The sequence below is a fragment of the Octodon degus genome, unplaced genomic scaffold (genome assembly GCF_000260255.1).
Source record: "Octodon degus isolate 3935 unplaced genomic scaffold, OctDeg1.0 scaffold00053, whole genome shotgun sequence".
Taxonomy (NCBI): Eukaryota; Metazoa; Chordata; class Mammalia; order Rodentia; family Octodontidae; genus Octodon; species Octodon degus.
This window is the reverse complement of record NW_004524629.1, coordinates 11,899,921-11,910,110: the sequence shown is the minus strand read 5'-3', so window position 1 is coordinate 11,910,110 and position 10,190 is coordinate 11,899,921. Positions and strand designations below refer to the sequence as shown.

The 10,190-nt window shown below is 40.3% G+C and overlaps 1 non-coding gene across 1 annotated transcript; it reads left to right on the top strand.

The window, feature by feature from the left end:
• Positions 1–364: 364 nt before the first annotated feature.
• LOC111817288 lies at positions 365–490 on the top strand. Its single transcript, XR_002821526.1, has one exon. It is a non-coding gene; the product is annotated as a U6atac minor spliceosomal RNA (small nuclear RNA).
• Positions 491–10,190: the final 9,700 nt, after the last annotated feature.

Sequence of the window (10,190 nt, the reverse complement as noted above, 5' to 3'; positions counted from 1 at the left end):
TTTTTTTTTTTTTCACTTCAAGAGCTAGTTGATTAGTTTTGCACTAGAAATGCAATTAGTTTCCCGAAAGCCCCCATCTTTTGTTTGCTTACAAGTTCCTGCTTACTAATCTGTGTGTGCAGGAACCCAGCGGGATGCCCTGTGAACAGGTGCTTGTGCAGGTGGAGCGCAGGGCTCCCCAGCCCAGGCAAGCAATCTAGCGAGCTCAAAGTGTCTCAATGTAGTAGATCTCGGTAGTTTGAAGTTCTGCTACCTGAGCCCCAGCTCCACGAGCATGGATTTAATTGCTCTGATATGTGGCTGGGCATTGGGATTTTAAAAAGCTCCAGAAGTAGTGTTACTATGCATTCAAGATTTGGAACCAGTGCTGTGCGGAAGGAGAGAAGGTCAACATTCCTTTTGACAAGGATGGAAGAGGCCCTTGGACCAGATGACATACATACGGTTAAGGCATTGCCACCTATTTCACGACATCTAACCACTATTAAAAAAAAAAGATTTGGAACTACTATTTTTAAACATGTAGAGTTTTAAAGCCCCAACCTAGAGATTGGGACTTTCTGCAGCTGGTCCCAAGCCCAGAAATCCGTATGTAGCCAACTCCAGTCATTTCTGATGCTTACTCTTATTTGGAAACTATTGGTAGCATAAAACACACCTTATATTTAGTACTAGGCAGCTTTACTTCTAATTCCTGTTTCATGATTTATTACCTCTCTACTATGTTTCACATCTCTAAGTTGGGGATCCTGTGGGTCAATGTCACAGCCCCGAGGAGTAGTGGTTTCTCACCTCTTCTGCAGTTAACATGCCAGAGTTGGTGTCCCAGTTCCTCTGGTGAGTACCTGTGACTGGCTGAGCAGATGATCTAAGTGTCTGCTTCCCCAGGGTGCATGTGAGTCACCTGTAATTATGTTAAAGTGCAGGTTCTGAATTAATACGTCACAGAAGGGCCCTAGAATTCTGACTTTCTTTTTCTTTTCTTACACTATTTATTTATTTAGTCTTTTTGAGACAGTGTTTTATTATGCAGTTCTGGCTGGCCTTGAACTCGCTCTGTATCCCAGGCTGGCCTCAAACTCAAGTCATCCTCCTGCCTCAGCCTCCTGAGTGCAGGTATAGTCTGTGCCTAGCAAATTCTGCATTACTAAGGAGCTCCCAGTCTTTCTGATGTTACAGAAAACACAGATGCTGCAGAATGAAAAGGTAGGACAACTTTGTTTGAAAATCAGGAAGAAAGGACATTTACTATCATATACTTCTTTCTTTCTTCATGCTCAGCTTGTCATGGTTTTATAATTTAATGTATTAAATAAAGAAAAAACTGAATTTATAAATCATTAGCATATAATTTATAATTTACATTGTGCAATATCACTTTTAAGTGCATATGTAAGAATCTTTAACTCAAAAAAAAAAAGAATCTTTAACTCATATGTGGAGTGAAACCACATATGAGTTAAATACAAATATTCAACTTTGAAATACAAATATTATACAATTTGTATATCAAAGGTGGTATGTAGAAATGTATTTTGTTTGTACCAAGAGTGGTACTGCTACACAGAGAAAACTCAAAACACTTTTATTTCATTTCTTGATGCACAATCAGCAGTATTCCCTTCCTTTGGGTTTAGCAAGGGAGGCTGGGAAGGAAAAGGAGCCCTCTTTCCCCTGCAACACAAGGGGCTGGCTAACTCAGAGGTCAGCCAGCTCTGTGAGTCTTTGTGTTTCTTACAACACTATTTCCTGCTTTCCATGGTCAAAGCCCGTGCTTGGTTTCTGGGACTGCCAGAGCTCCTGCTTACCTTGTACTTGCTTTGCGTGTCCCTGAACTACCCCCTTCACGGGGTCCACTGTTCTTAGCACCCTCACAAAGGCTGGGTGTGAATGGGGTCTAAATGTATGAGCTGCCCATAGCTCCTCTGATTCTGTGCATGCCTCATGTCCCATTGCATTTCATTTCCAAAAACAAGTTGAAGGATAAAATTACTAAGAATTTGAAGACAATAGAGCAATAAACCAAGCACGGCCATCCTCAATAAAGGGCCACCGTACAAGGCGCACATCCATGCAGCTGACCCTGGTCACGCTTTGAGCAGCAAGGCATCTCACAGGGCTTAGCAAATGTGTATTCCTTTACTTTTTTGTTTTCCCACTTCTCTCCTCTGAAGAAACAGCAACAGAAAATCCTCTGGGTTACTCACAGGAGGCTGACTAGCTGCAGGGAATAATGAGAGGCTTCCTTCACTTTGAAGACAGATGGAGGGACCCAGGCCTGGGCTTGGTCTCCAGTCCTCAGAGCTGGAGGACTCACAGAGGCCAACCGTGGCCACAGGCCTGGGAGTTGCAGCCTGAGCTGCAGGGCAGGGAGAGAGCACCAGTTTCTCCGCCACTGAGCGGGAGGACTCTGGTATTTGCCCATGTTTGTCCCTTGTATCCCTGCTGCTTTTGTTCTCTGAGCTAATTCCTGTTTGAAGAGCTGATATTTAATTCAACAGCCCCCCACGGAGCCTTGTGCCTGTGATAGAAGTTTCTAAAAATCTCTCAGTCAACAAAATGATAACAGCTGGTCTTTGAAACTCTGGGAGCTCTAGACTGGGGAGGTGCTGGGGAGGAAGAATGGAGGGAGCCAGGGATGGGGCTGGGGAATGCACTATTTGTTAAGGATAATGAGGCAAAAATGTGACAGAGGTTTTTATTACAAATAATAGACAGAAGTCTTCAAACAACAGCAGAGAGTCATTAAAAAAAAAAAAAGAAACAGTTAAATAATTGTCTAATTAGCAGGCACCAAGAAAGCAAAAATTTATTCCATTAGAACTTCTTAAGGGAGAGTCAATAAATTCACAGCTGGACGCTCCCTTTCTTAGGAATGTAGAGAATGTGGATTTTCCCAGTGCCACCTTGTCCTTTGATCCCTTCGCCAAGCTTCTCTCCTGATTAACTCAAGGTAAGCCTGCCTGCCTGGGTGGCTTTCTTCATCCATGTCTCTAAGCTGTGGCCCAGTGGGGAGGCTTCAAGAAGGCAGGGAGCACTGAGGCCACCACTGTTAACACTGCTATTGGGCGACCACTCTTGTGGTGCTTCATAGCTTATAAGGCACGCTGACATGCATTATTTCACCAAATTATTGCAGCTCTTCAGTGAGGAAAGCTGAGGCTGGGTGAGTGTTTACCATCCTGAGCACAAGGAGCAACCACCTGCTGAGAGCCCAAGGCCTCTGCAGCCACCCTGGTCACTGGCTAAGGCAATGTGCCCTATGCCAGGAAACCCTTGCCTAGGAGCAGGAAGTTGCAAACAATTATCATTTGGTGAGGAAGCTCCTTGAGAATCCGTTTATCTAAATGAGGATCATCCAAACATCCACAGTTAGAGTAAATTTGTCCCCTCCTTGGTAGTAGACTATTTCAGATTCATCAACCCAGCATGTCCTTCAACCTTGCCTTAAAGTGTTCATTAATCCTAAATGATGAGGGCAGGAACTTGACTGAGTGAGCCAGGCATGAGTGCAGGAATCCCTATCTTAATCCAGACACCCAGGCCTCATCAGTGTCTCTCCAGAAAAGGAGCCTGGGTACAGGAGTGTTTTGTTTTTTAATTCAGTGGCCATGGACTTCGAAGGCACCTGGCATCAGCAGCCAACATTGCTGTGGACACTGGCTGGCTCCAGCACTTCCACTCTACGTGATCTTGGGGAAATTTCTGCAGCTCTGTGTCCTGGTGTGCCTCATCTATAAAATGAGCACCAATCACAGAGGGCTATTTTAAGAGTTAAATGTGTTAGTATGGGTGAAGCCCTGTGTATCTGGCATAGAAGGAGCTCCACAAGTACTGAAAGGTTTCAGTCAAAAGGAAGCAACTTCCAGTTATAGAATGAATGAGTTCTGTGGCTCTGATGTTCAATATGCTAACTAGAGTCAGTAGTACTGTGCTGCGTGCTTGCAATTTGATGACAGAAACACAAAATGCTAACAATGGGTAGTGATGGGCGTGTTAGTTCTATTATGGTGATAATCACACAGTGGATACATGTACCATCTATTTAGAATATCTATAATTTTGTCAGTTAAATATTTAAAATAAAATAGTAAAAGTAAAGGTAAAATTCTAGTAAATGGGCTGACCAATGTCCATATCTATTTTTCTGATGGAAACAAACCTTCAAGAAAATAAGAGTTGCTAAGGGAATTAAGTGTCACATGCTTTTTATTTACAATGGCACTACATACCTAATTTCCTTCATTTTTAAAATTCCATCAACTAGAAAATATCAATTTAAACATAGATTAGTGCAAAATATGGGAACACTGCCATACAAAGTATACAGTTTGATCATTACATGCACATAATTTCCAGAAATGATGTAATGTAGGATAAATTATCTTAAGGAGGGAAGGGATTTAGAGAGGGGAACAGTGGGACTGTCTCTGAGGTGCTTCCCTGTTGGGTACTGTAGCTAAGTGGCTCTGGCTCCCTTTGGGGGGCAGGCAGGCTAGTTTGGAGAAAAGCAGTGAGCCTAAAATCATTTCACGACTTGAGCTCCTTATGGATTTAGTCTTGAGGCATTGTGTTTGCAGACATGTGGGGTGTGTTTGCTGCAGTCTGGAGCAGGTGTTTGCTTAAGGGAGGCCCAGAGCAGGAACTTCCTCTCACCCAGCTGGCCCTGTGTCTGGCTGTGCTGACAGAAGCTGTTGGCTCAGCCACCGTTTCCTCTCTCCCAGCAGGCCTTTGCTCTCTCTCTCTCTCTCTCTCTTCATTGGTCTCTTCTTTACTCTTTTACCCTGAAAGTGACTCAAATGATCAAGCATCATCTTCTGTGCCTTGCTTCCGAGAATGACACTTGTGGGTACATTGTTCCCACCCTCTTGTGAGGTGACCAAAGTGGCCGAATGTGTACACACTTCAAAGCAACCTGATGAAGCCATGACATCCACACAGATGCTCGAGGATCCCATCCCGCCGATCAGGGTGTAGAGCTGTTCAGGTCTAGTGTTCCGGGCCTAGGGAGTCGCAGGTTGTGCAGGTTGCATACTGATTGTGTGCTGTGGGCCCACGTACAGTCTGAGGAGGCTGAACATTAAAGACAAACAGCAAAGAAGACGAGTCAGCCCAGCAAGCACGTGCATTGCAAAATGCTTCCCTAAAAAGTAGTTATTTTTACCTAGAAGCTATATCTGGCCTTTCAGCATCTGCTTCCAAATCATGGAAAGATCTTGGAACATTAATGTGGGGACGGAGAGTTCCCAGCCCAGCTGGTTGAGAATGATTAGGGTTTATAATTCATTTGACATTTCCATTGTCTGTCCACCAAAATATTATGGTGTATTACAGTCTATCTAGATATAGAGAAGTGCAGATCACCTACTTCTCCAATACATAGAAGTACAATTGGATATGGGTTGTAAGGAAATTGTAGACTTAGACATAGATGAGTGTATTCTCTGTGTTCTGTACTAACCAGAACCTGATCTTGGGTTGTGTAATATCACTGATTTCACTTTCGGATTGAAAGGCTTTTCTGGGGCATCCTGCCTGGAGCTTGAGAGTGCTTTTGGAAATAACGGAGGAGTTATGTTTTGCTAGAGACTTTTCTCTGGCTGATATTCCTTATCAAGGAAGGGTCATAGATGTTATCTCAAAATTTATTTATTTTAAAGGACAATCTCTTGACTATCTGGTATTTTAATTCACTTTCCTATGGTTAAAATTCAATGAAAGAGTGTTTCTTTAATCAAAACAAAGGTTTATTTGATTTAGATTGAGCACCAATATTCTTCTCTGCAGTGATTCTTTAGTATTCTTTACATTTCCAAGTATAATTGGCAAAATTGTTTCTTATACAAAATATGTGCATTTTTCCCTATGGAAATATTTAAATGCTCCTGGAATAGATTGAAACTCTGTTTAAATATTGTTTTACAGAGCCATTTCTTCATATCTCATTTGTTTCTGTTTTTCTTTTTGCCCATCTCTGGCACCATTTACCTTGGGAGTTACTACTGATCCTTCCAGAATCTTCTCAGGGGGTAGAGTGAAATGTTTAAGAACTTGTACACATCAAATGGCCCCATTTTCTAGCTGGGTGACTCTGATAACTTAGCTTCCTTACATCTGCATTTACTTACATGTAAAATGGCAAAATCATAGTATCTACCTAATGGGAGTTATTATACAAAGTAAGTGAACTAGGTCTTTTAAATCAATAAATATCAGTTCTTCTTACTTACAGGAGCTATCTCCTATGGGCAGACTTTCCAGTGTTTCCTCCCTTGTAAAACTGAGTTCACCAACCCCCCATGGGCCACCATATTCTCTGTGCTGTTCTGCCCATATGTCTGTCTTTCCCAAAAGACTTTGGGTTCATTCAAGACAAACTTGTCTTTTTATGCCTTATTCATAGAATTTTGTCACAGATTCAGTGAATATTTACTGAGTTAAATATTAAATGAACTGCCTTTTTCTATCTTTCTAGCACATTGACATTTCCTAGTATAGAGCCAAGAGGAATGTTTATTTAAATACAGATTCTTTGATCTTGACAAAAATCAGATTTTAGGAAGGTTTCAGGGAAACTGCCTCCTCAGTAGGCTTCTCAGCAATGCTTGAGCTCAATAAACCACTACCTTGTATCTCCTCAGCATGTCTGTATTTGGAAATGTCACAATATCCTGGTGTCATCCACTCCACCTATAGAGTCATATATGCCCTAGCAGTCATCATTTAATTTTTATTGCCTCTGCCCAATTTCAACCTCTATTATGTCTTATCCATAATCTTTCAGCAATATTATATGGTAGGCAGAGTCTTAGGATGGTCCCGATGACCCTGCTTCTTGGTATCGAACACTGATGCAATCTCTTCATCTTGTGTGTGGACAGGACTTGTGACTTGCTTGCAGCCAGCAGGATGCAGCAAGGATGATAGGATGTGTGTGGTTACATGTTTATGGCTGCATGACACGGACGACTGCTAGGCTGAGGAGACAAGTGGCCAAACTGAGACAGCCTATGTGTCATGGAACCTCGGCAACTTCAGGAGCTAGCAATGGCCTCAGGCAGCAGTCTTCGTAGTGTAGAAGACTTTCCACTCCTGCGATGCCACAAACTGAATTCAGGCAACTTCAATTAACGTGGAACCAGATTATTCACCAACTGAGCTTCAAATAAGACTGCATGCTGGCTGACACATTGATTATAAGATTGTGAGACCCCAAGCAGAGAACACATCTAAACCTCACTCACAGATACTGAGATAATAACCTGTATCACTTTAATCCATTAGATTTGTGATCATTTATTTTACCACAATAGAAATGAATACTAATACATTCTAATACCTTTTTTCCTTCTTGTGCCTTTGCCGTTCATTAAGTTCCCAGTGCCCAGAACTCCCTTCCTAAAACGTACAGAGACCAAGTACCCACTTACATATACTCCCTATTCTTCAAACCTTTGCAGGCTGGTCTCTTCCAACAGAAGCTCTATACTCATGAGCGACTGAGAGGCTGTTCTAATTTTGTTTCCCACCAAAATCTTCCCAGAAGCCCTATGTTCTAATTACAGAGCTAAGTTTATATGCCTTACTCTTTCACAACTGAGGTCTTTGATCATATTTAGTCCTCAGGTCAGAATTTCTTCCTCTCTACTGTTAACATCAGAGCTCTGATTTCTCATTTTTCTTGTTTCTTCCCCTGAGGGATCAATTTCCTCCTATGGGCACTCTATAGTGACTCTTTATACCCAAATTTTTCTATTTAGTCATTTGTGATATCATCCTCAAAAATTAAAATTTCTTTAATAGTAAGGGTTGTGTTACACTCTTCACTTCATCTACAGCAGAAGCGTGGTGTCTTGTTTTTGGTGTTGGTAGAATGACTCTGTGTGTGTGTGTGTGTGTGTGTGTGTGTGTGTGTGTGTTACAGAGGACACCTAGTAGGTACAACCCAAGCTACAACCTATTGCTACTTCCATCTGTTTGCTCCCTCAGTGTTAACTTTTACAATAATGATGCTTACTCCTTTTTTTGGTAGGGTCATCATAGTACTCTTCTTCAATTTATTTCTGTTATCTCTTTATTCTTTTCCTCAGTTTTAGGACAGTTATATCTTTTAAGATATTAAAAATTTGCTTGTGGATGTAACTAAATATCAACTGACTAGCACAGAAGAATTCCCTGTTGAGATCAGGCAAAGTGTGGAATGCTGCTCTTTATCCAGTCATCATTGTGACACGAGTCCAAGATATTTTATGAATGAGGCCCAGTATCATAAGTATCAACATTAGTACGTGGACGAAGGGTCTTTTACCAAAACCTTCCAGAGGAAGCTACAAAATGCAATGATAGCAGTCGTCAATCTTCCCCTTTTGCTATTATGAGCCTTTAGAATATTAATACATTTTTATTAAGTGGCTTTTCCTCAGTGTTTTTGATTTAAAATGAATATATTCAAAAGCTTATTAAAACCATGTTTGAAATATTTTTTCAGGTGTAATTTTAAATTGAGACATGAAACATGTTTTTGGTCTTTGAATCCAAATGCTTTGATTTACTCACATGACACAGAATTGTGTATCTGTTTTATTTTATATTTTTATTTTTGTATTATTTCATACTATGCTTTTCCTTCATGGAACTTTGTTACAGAATTATAAGACTATTTGTTTAGTATTTGTTATTCCACCCAACTAGTTCCATACAACCTAGGAGGACAGAATGGTGTGTAGTTTGTTTATCCAATAATAACTACATATTTATTGATTAAAGAAATGAATATCCTCTTACTCCTTATTTTTTCTACTTTTTACCATTTTCCCATGTAATTTTGAGAAAATCTACCACTATTGGTAAATTTTGCATTACCACTATTTTGCTCTGGATCTATAAATGAAAATTCTTGAAACAGTTTTGGTTTAGGGGCAGAGCCGTTGCAGTTGGTAGGGAATAGATTTGTTAGTTTATCTGTGTAGAATCTTACATAGATGAACAGTTAAATTTAAATTATGGTGAAGGAAAGCACTCAGCTATATGCTATAGAATTGGGTGAGGAGGTGAGACAAAATATGTTGACATGCAGTCCTTTATTTTCTTCTTTGTATCACTGTTAACTCTCAAGTCTCCTGTATTTATTTGCCTCCTTACAGCCTGGGTCATTATTTCAGCTTCTCTAGTCCCTAGATTGGGACTATGGAAGCCTAGGAGCATATCAGCCATCTTCTTCTCTTAAATGGAAGAACTTATTCAAGCTAACTTACGAGTTCACCAGGAGAATGAATGTGAACGTAGGTTGGGTCTCTCGCCTTAACTTCACCCAGAACACTGAGTCACAGTAGACGTTCAATAAAAGGTTTAAATGAGAATAAAATAATTTAGAAAAAGTTCTTATAGTTTATCTTATGCATTTAATAATTATTAACTTGCTATGACCATCAGTCTTTCAATGATTCCATCAAGAGCAGATGGAAACTATTTTTATAATATTTATGCTGTACTAGGTAATCTAGAAATGACTTAAAGTATATAGAAAGACACAAGGGCTATATTAAAATACTATACCATTTTATACAAAGGATATGAACATTTAAAGATTTTGGATTCCATGCAGTCTCTTGATCTAATTGCATGCAGATACAGAAGGACTATGTGTGCCAGACATTATTCTAAATACCAAACTAACAGTTTATCATTCTTAATACATTTAAGATAGACCACCAATTAAAATGTTATTCACAAGAGTGGTAAAGAGCAGGTGGCTCTGTTCATTACTAACTTTTCTTCCTAGTGGATATTGAAACTAAGGATGGTGACTCATTTTTTTCTCCTCACTATGCATCTTCCTTTTCTCCTGTAAGTTTTTTTCCCCAAAGCTGATTCACACTGAACTTGTTAGTTAAGAGAGGAATGACTAACTGTACTCCTCGCAGAAGTCTCTTGTTGCTTACGTTACTGCCCAAAGTCCACCTGGAGCTCAAGCCTGATGAAACTCACCTTCCTGTGTTGTCCTGCCCCTGTGCTAGGTAGGAAAGCGGAGGTTACAGCTTCCCTCCAGGAACACTTTCTCCTTGTGGAGATAAAATGGTCATGCTCATTCCCTGGAGTTATTTTGAAAGCAACATTTTATAATTTTTTAATTACATTTTTTTCTAGTTTTAAGGCAGAAAACAACAACAAACCCTTTCCAAAGGAGAGCT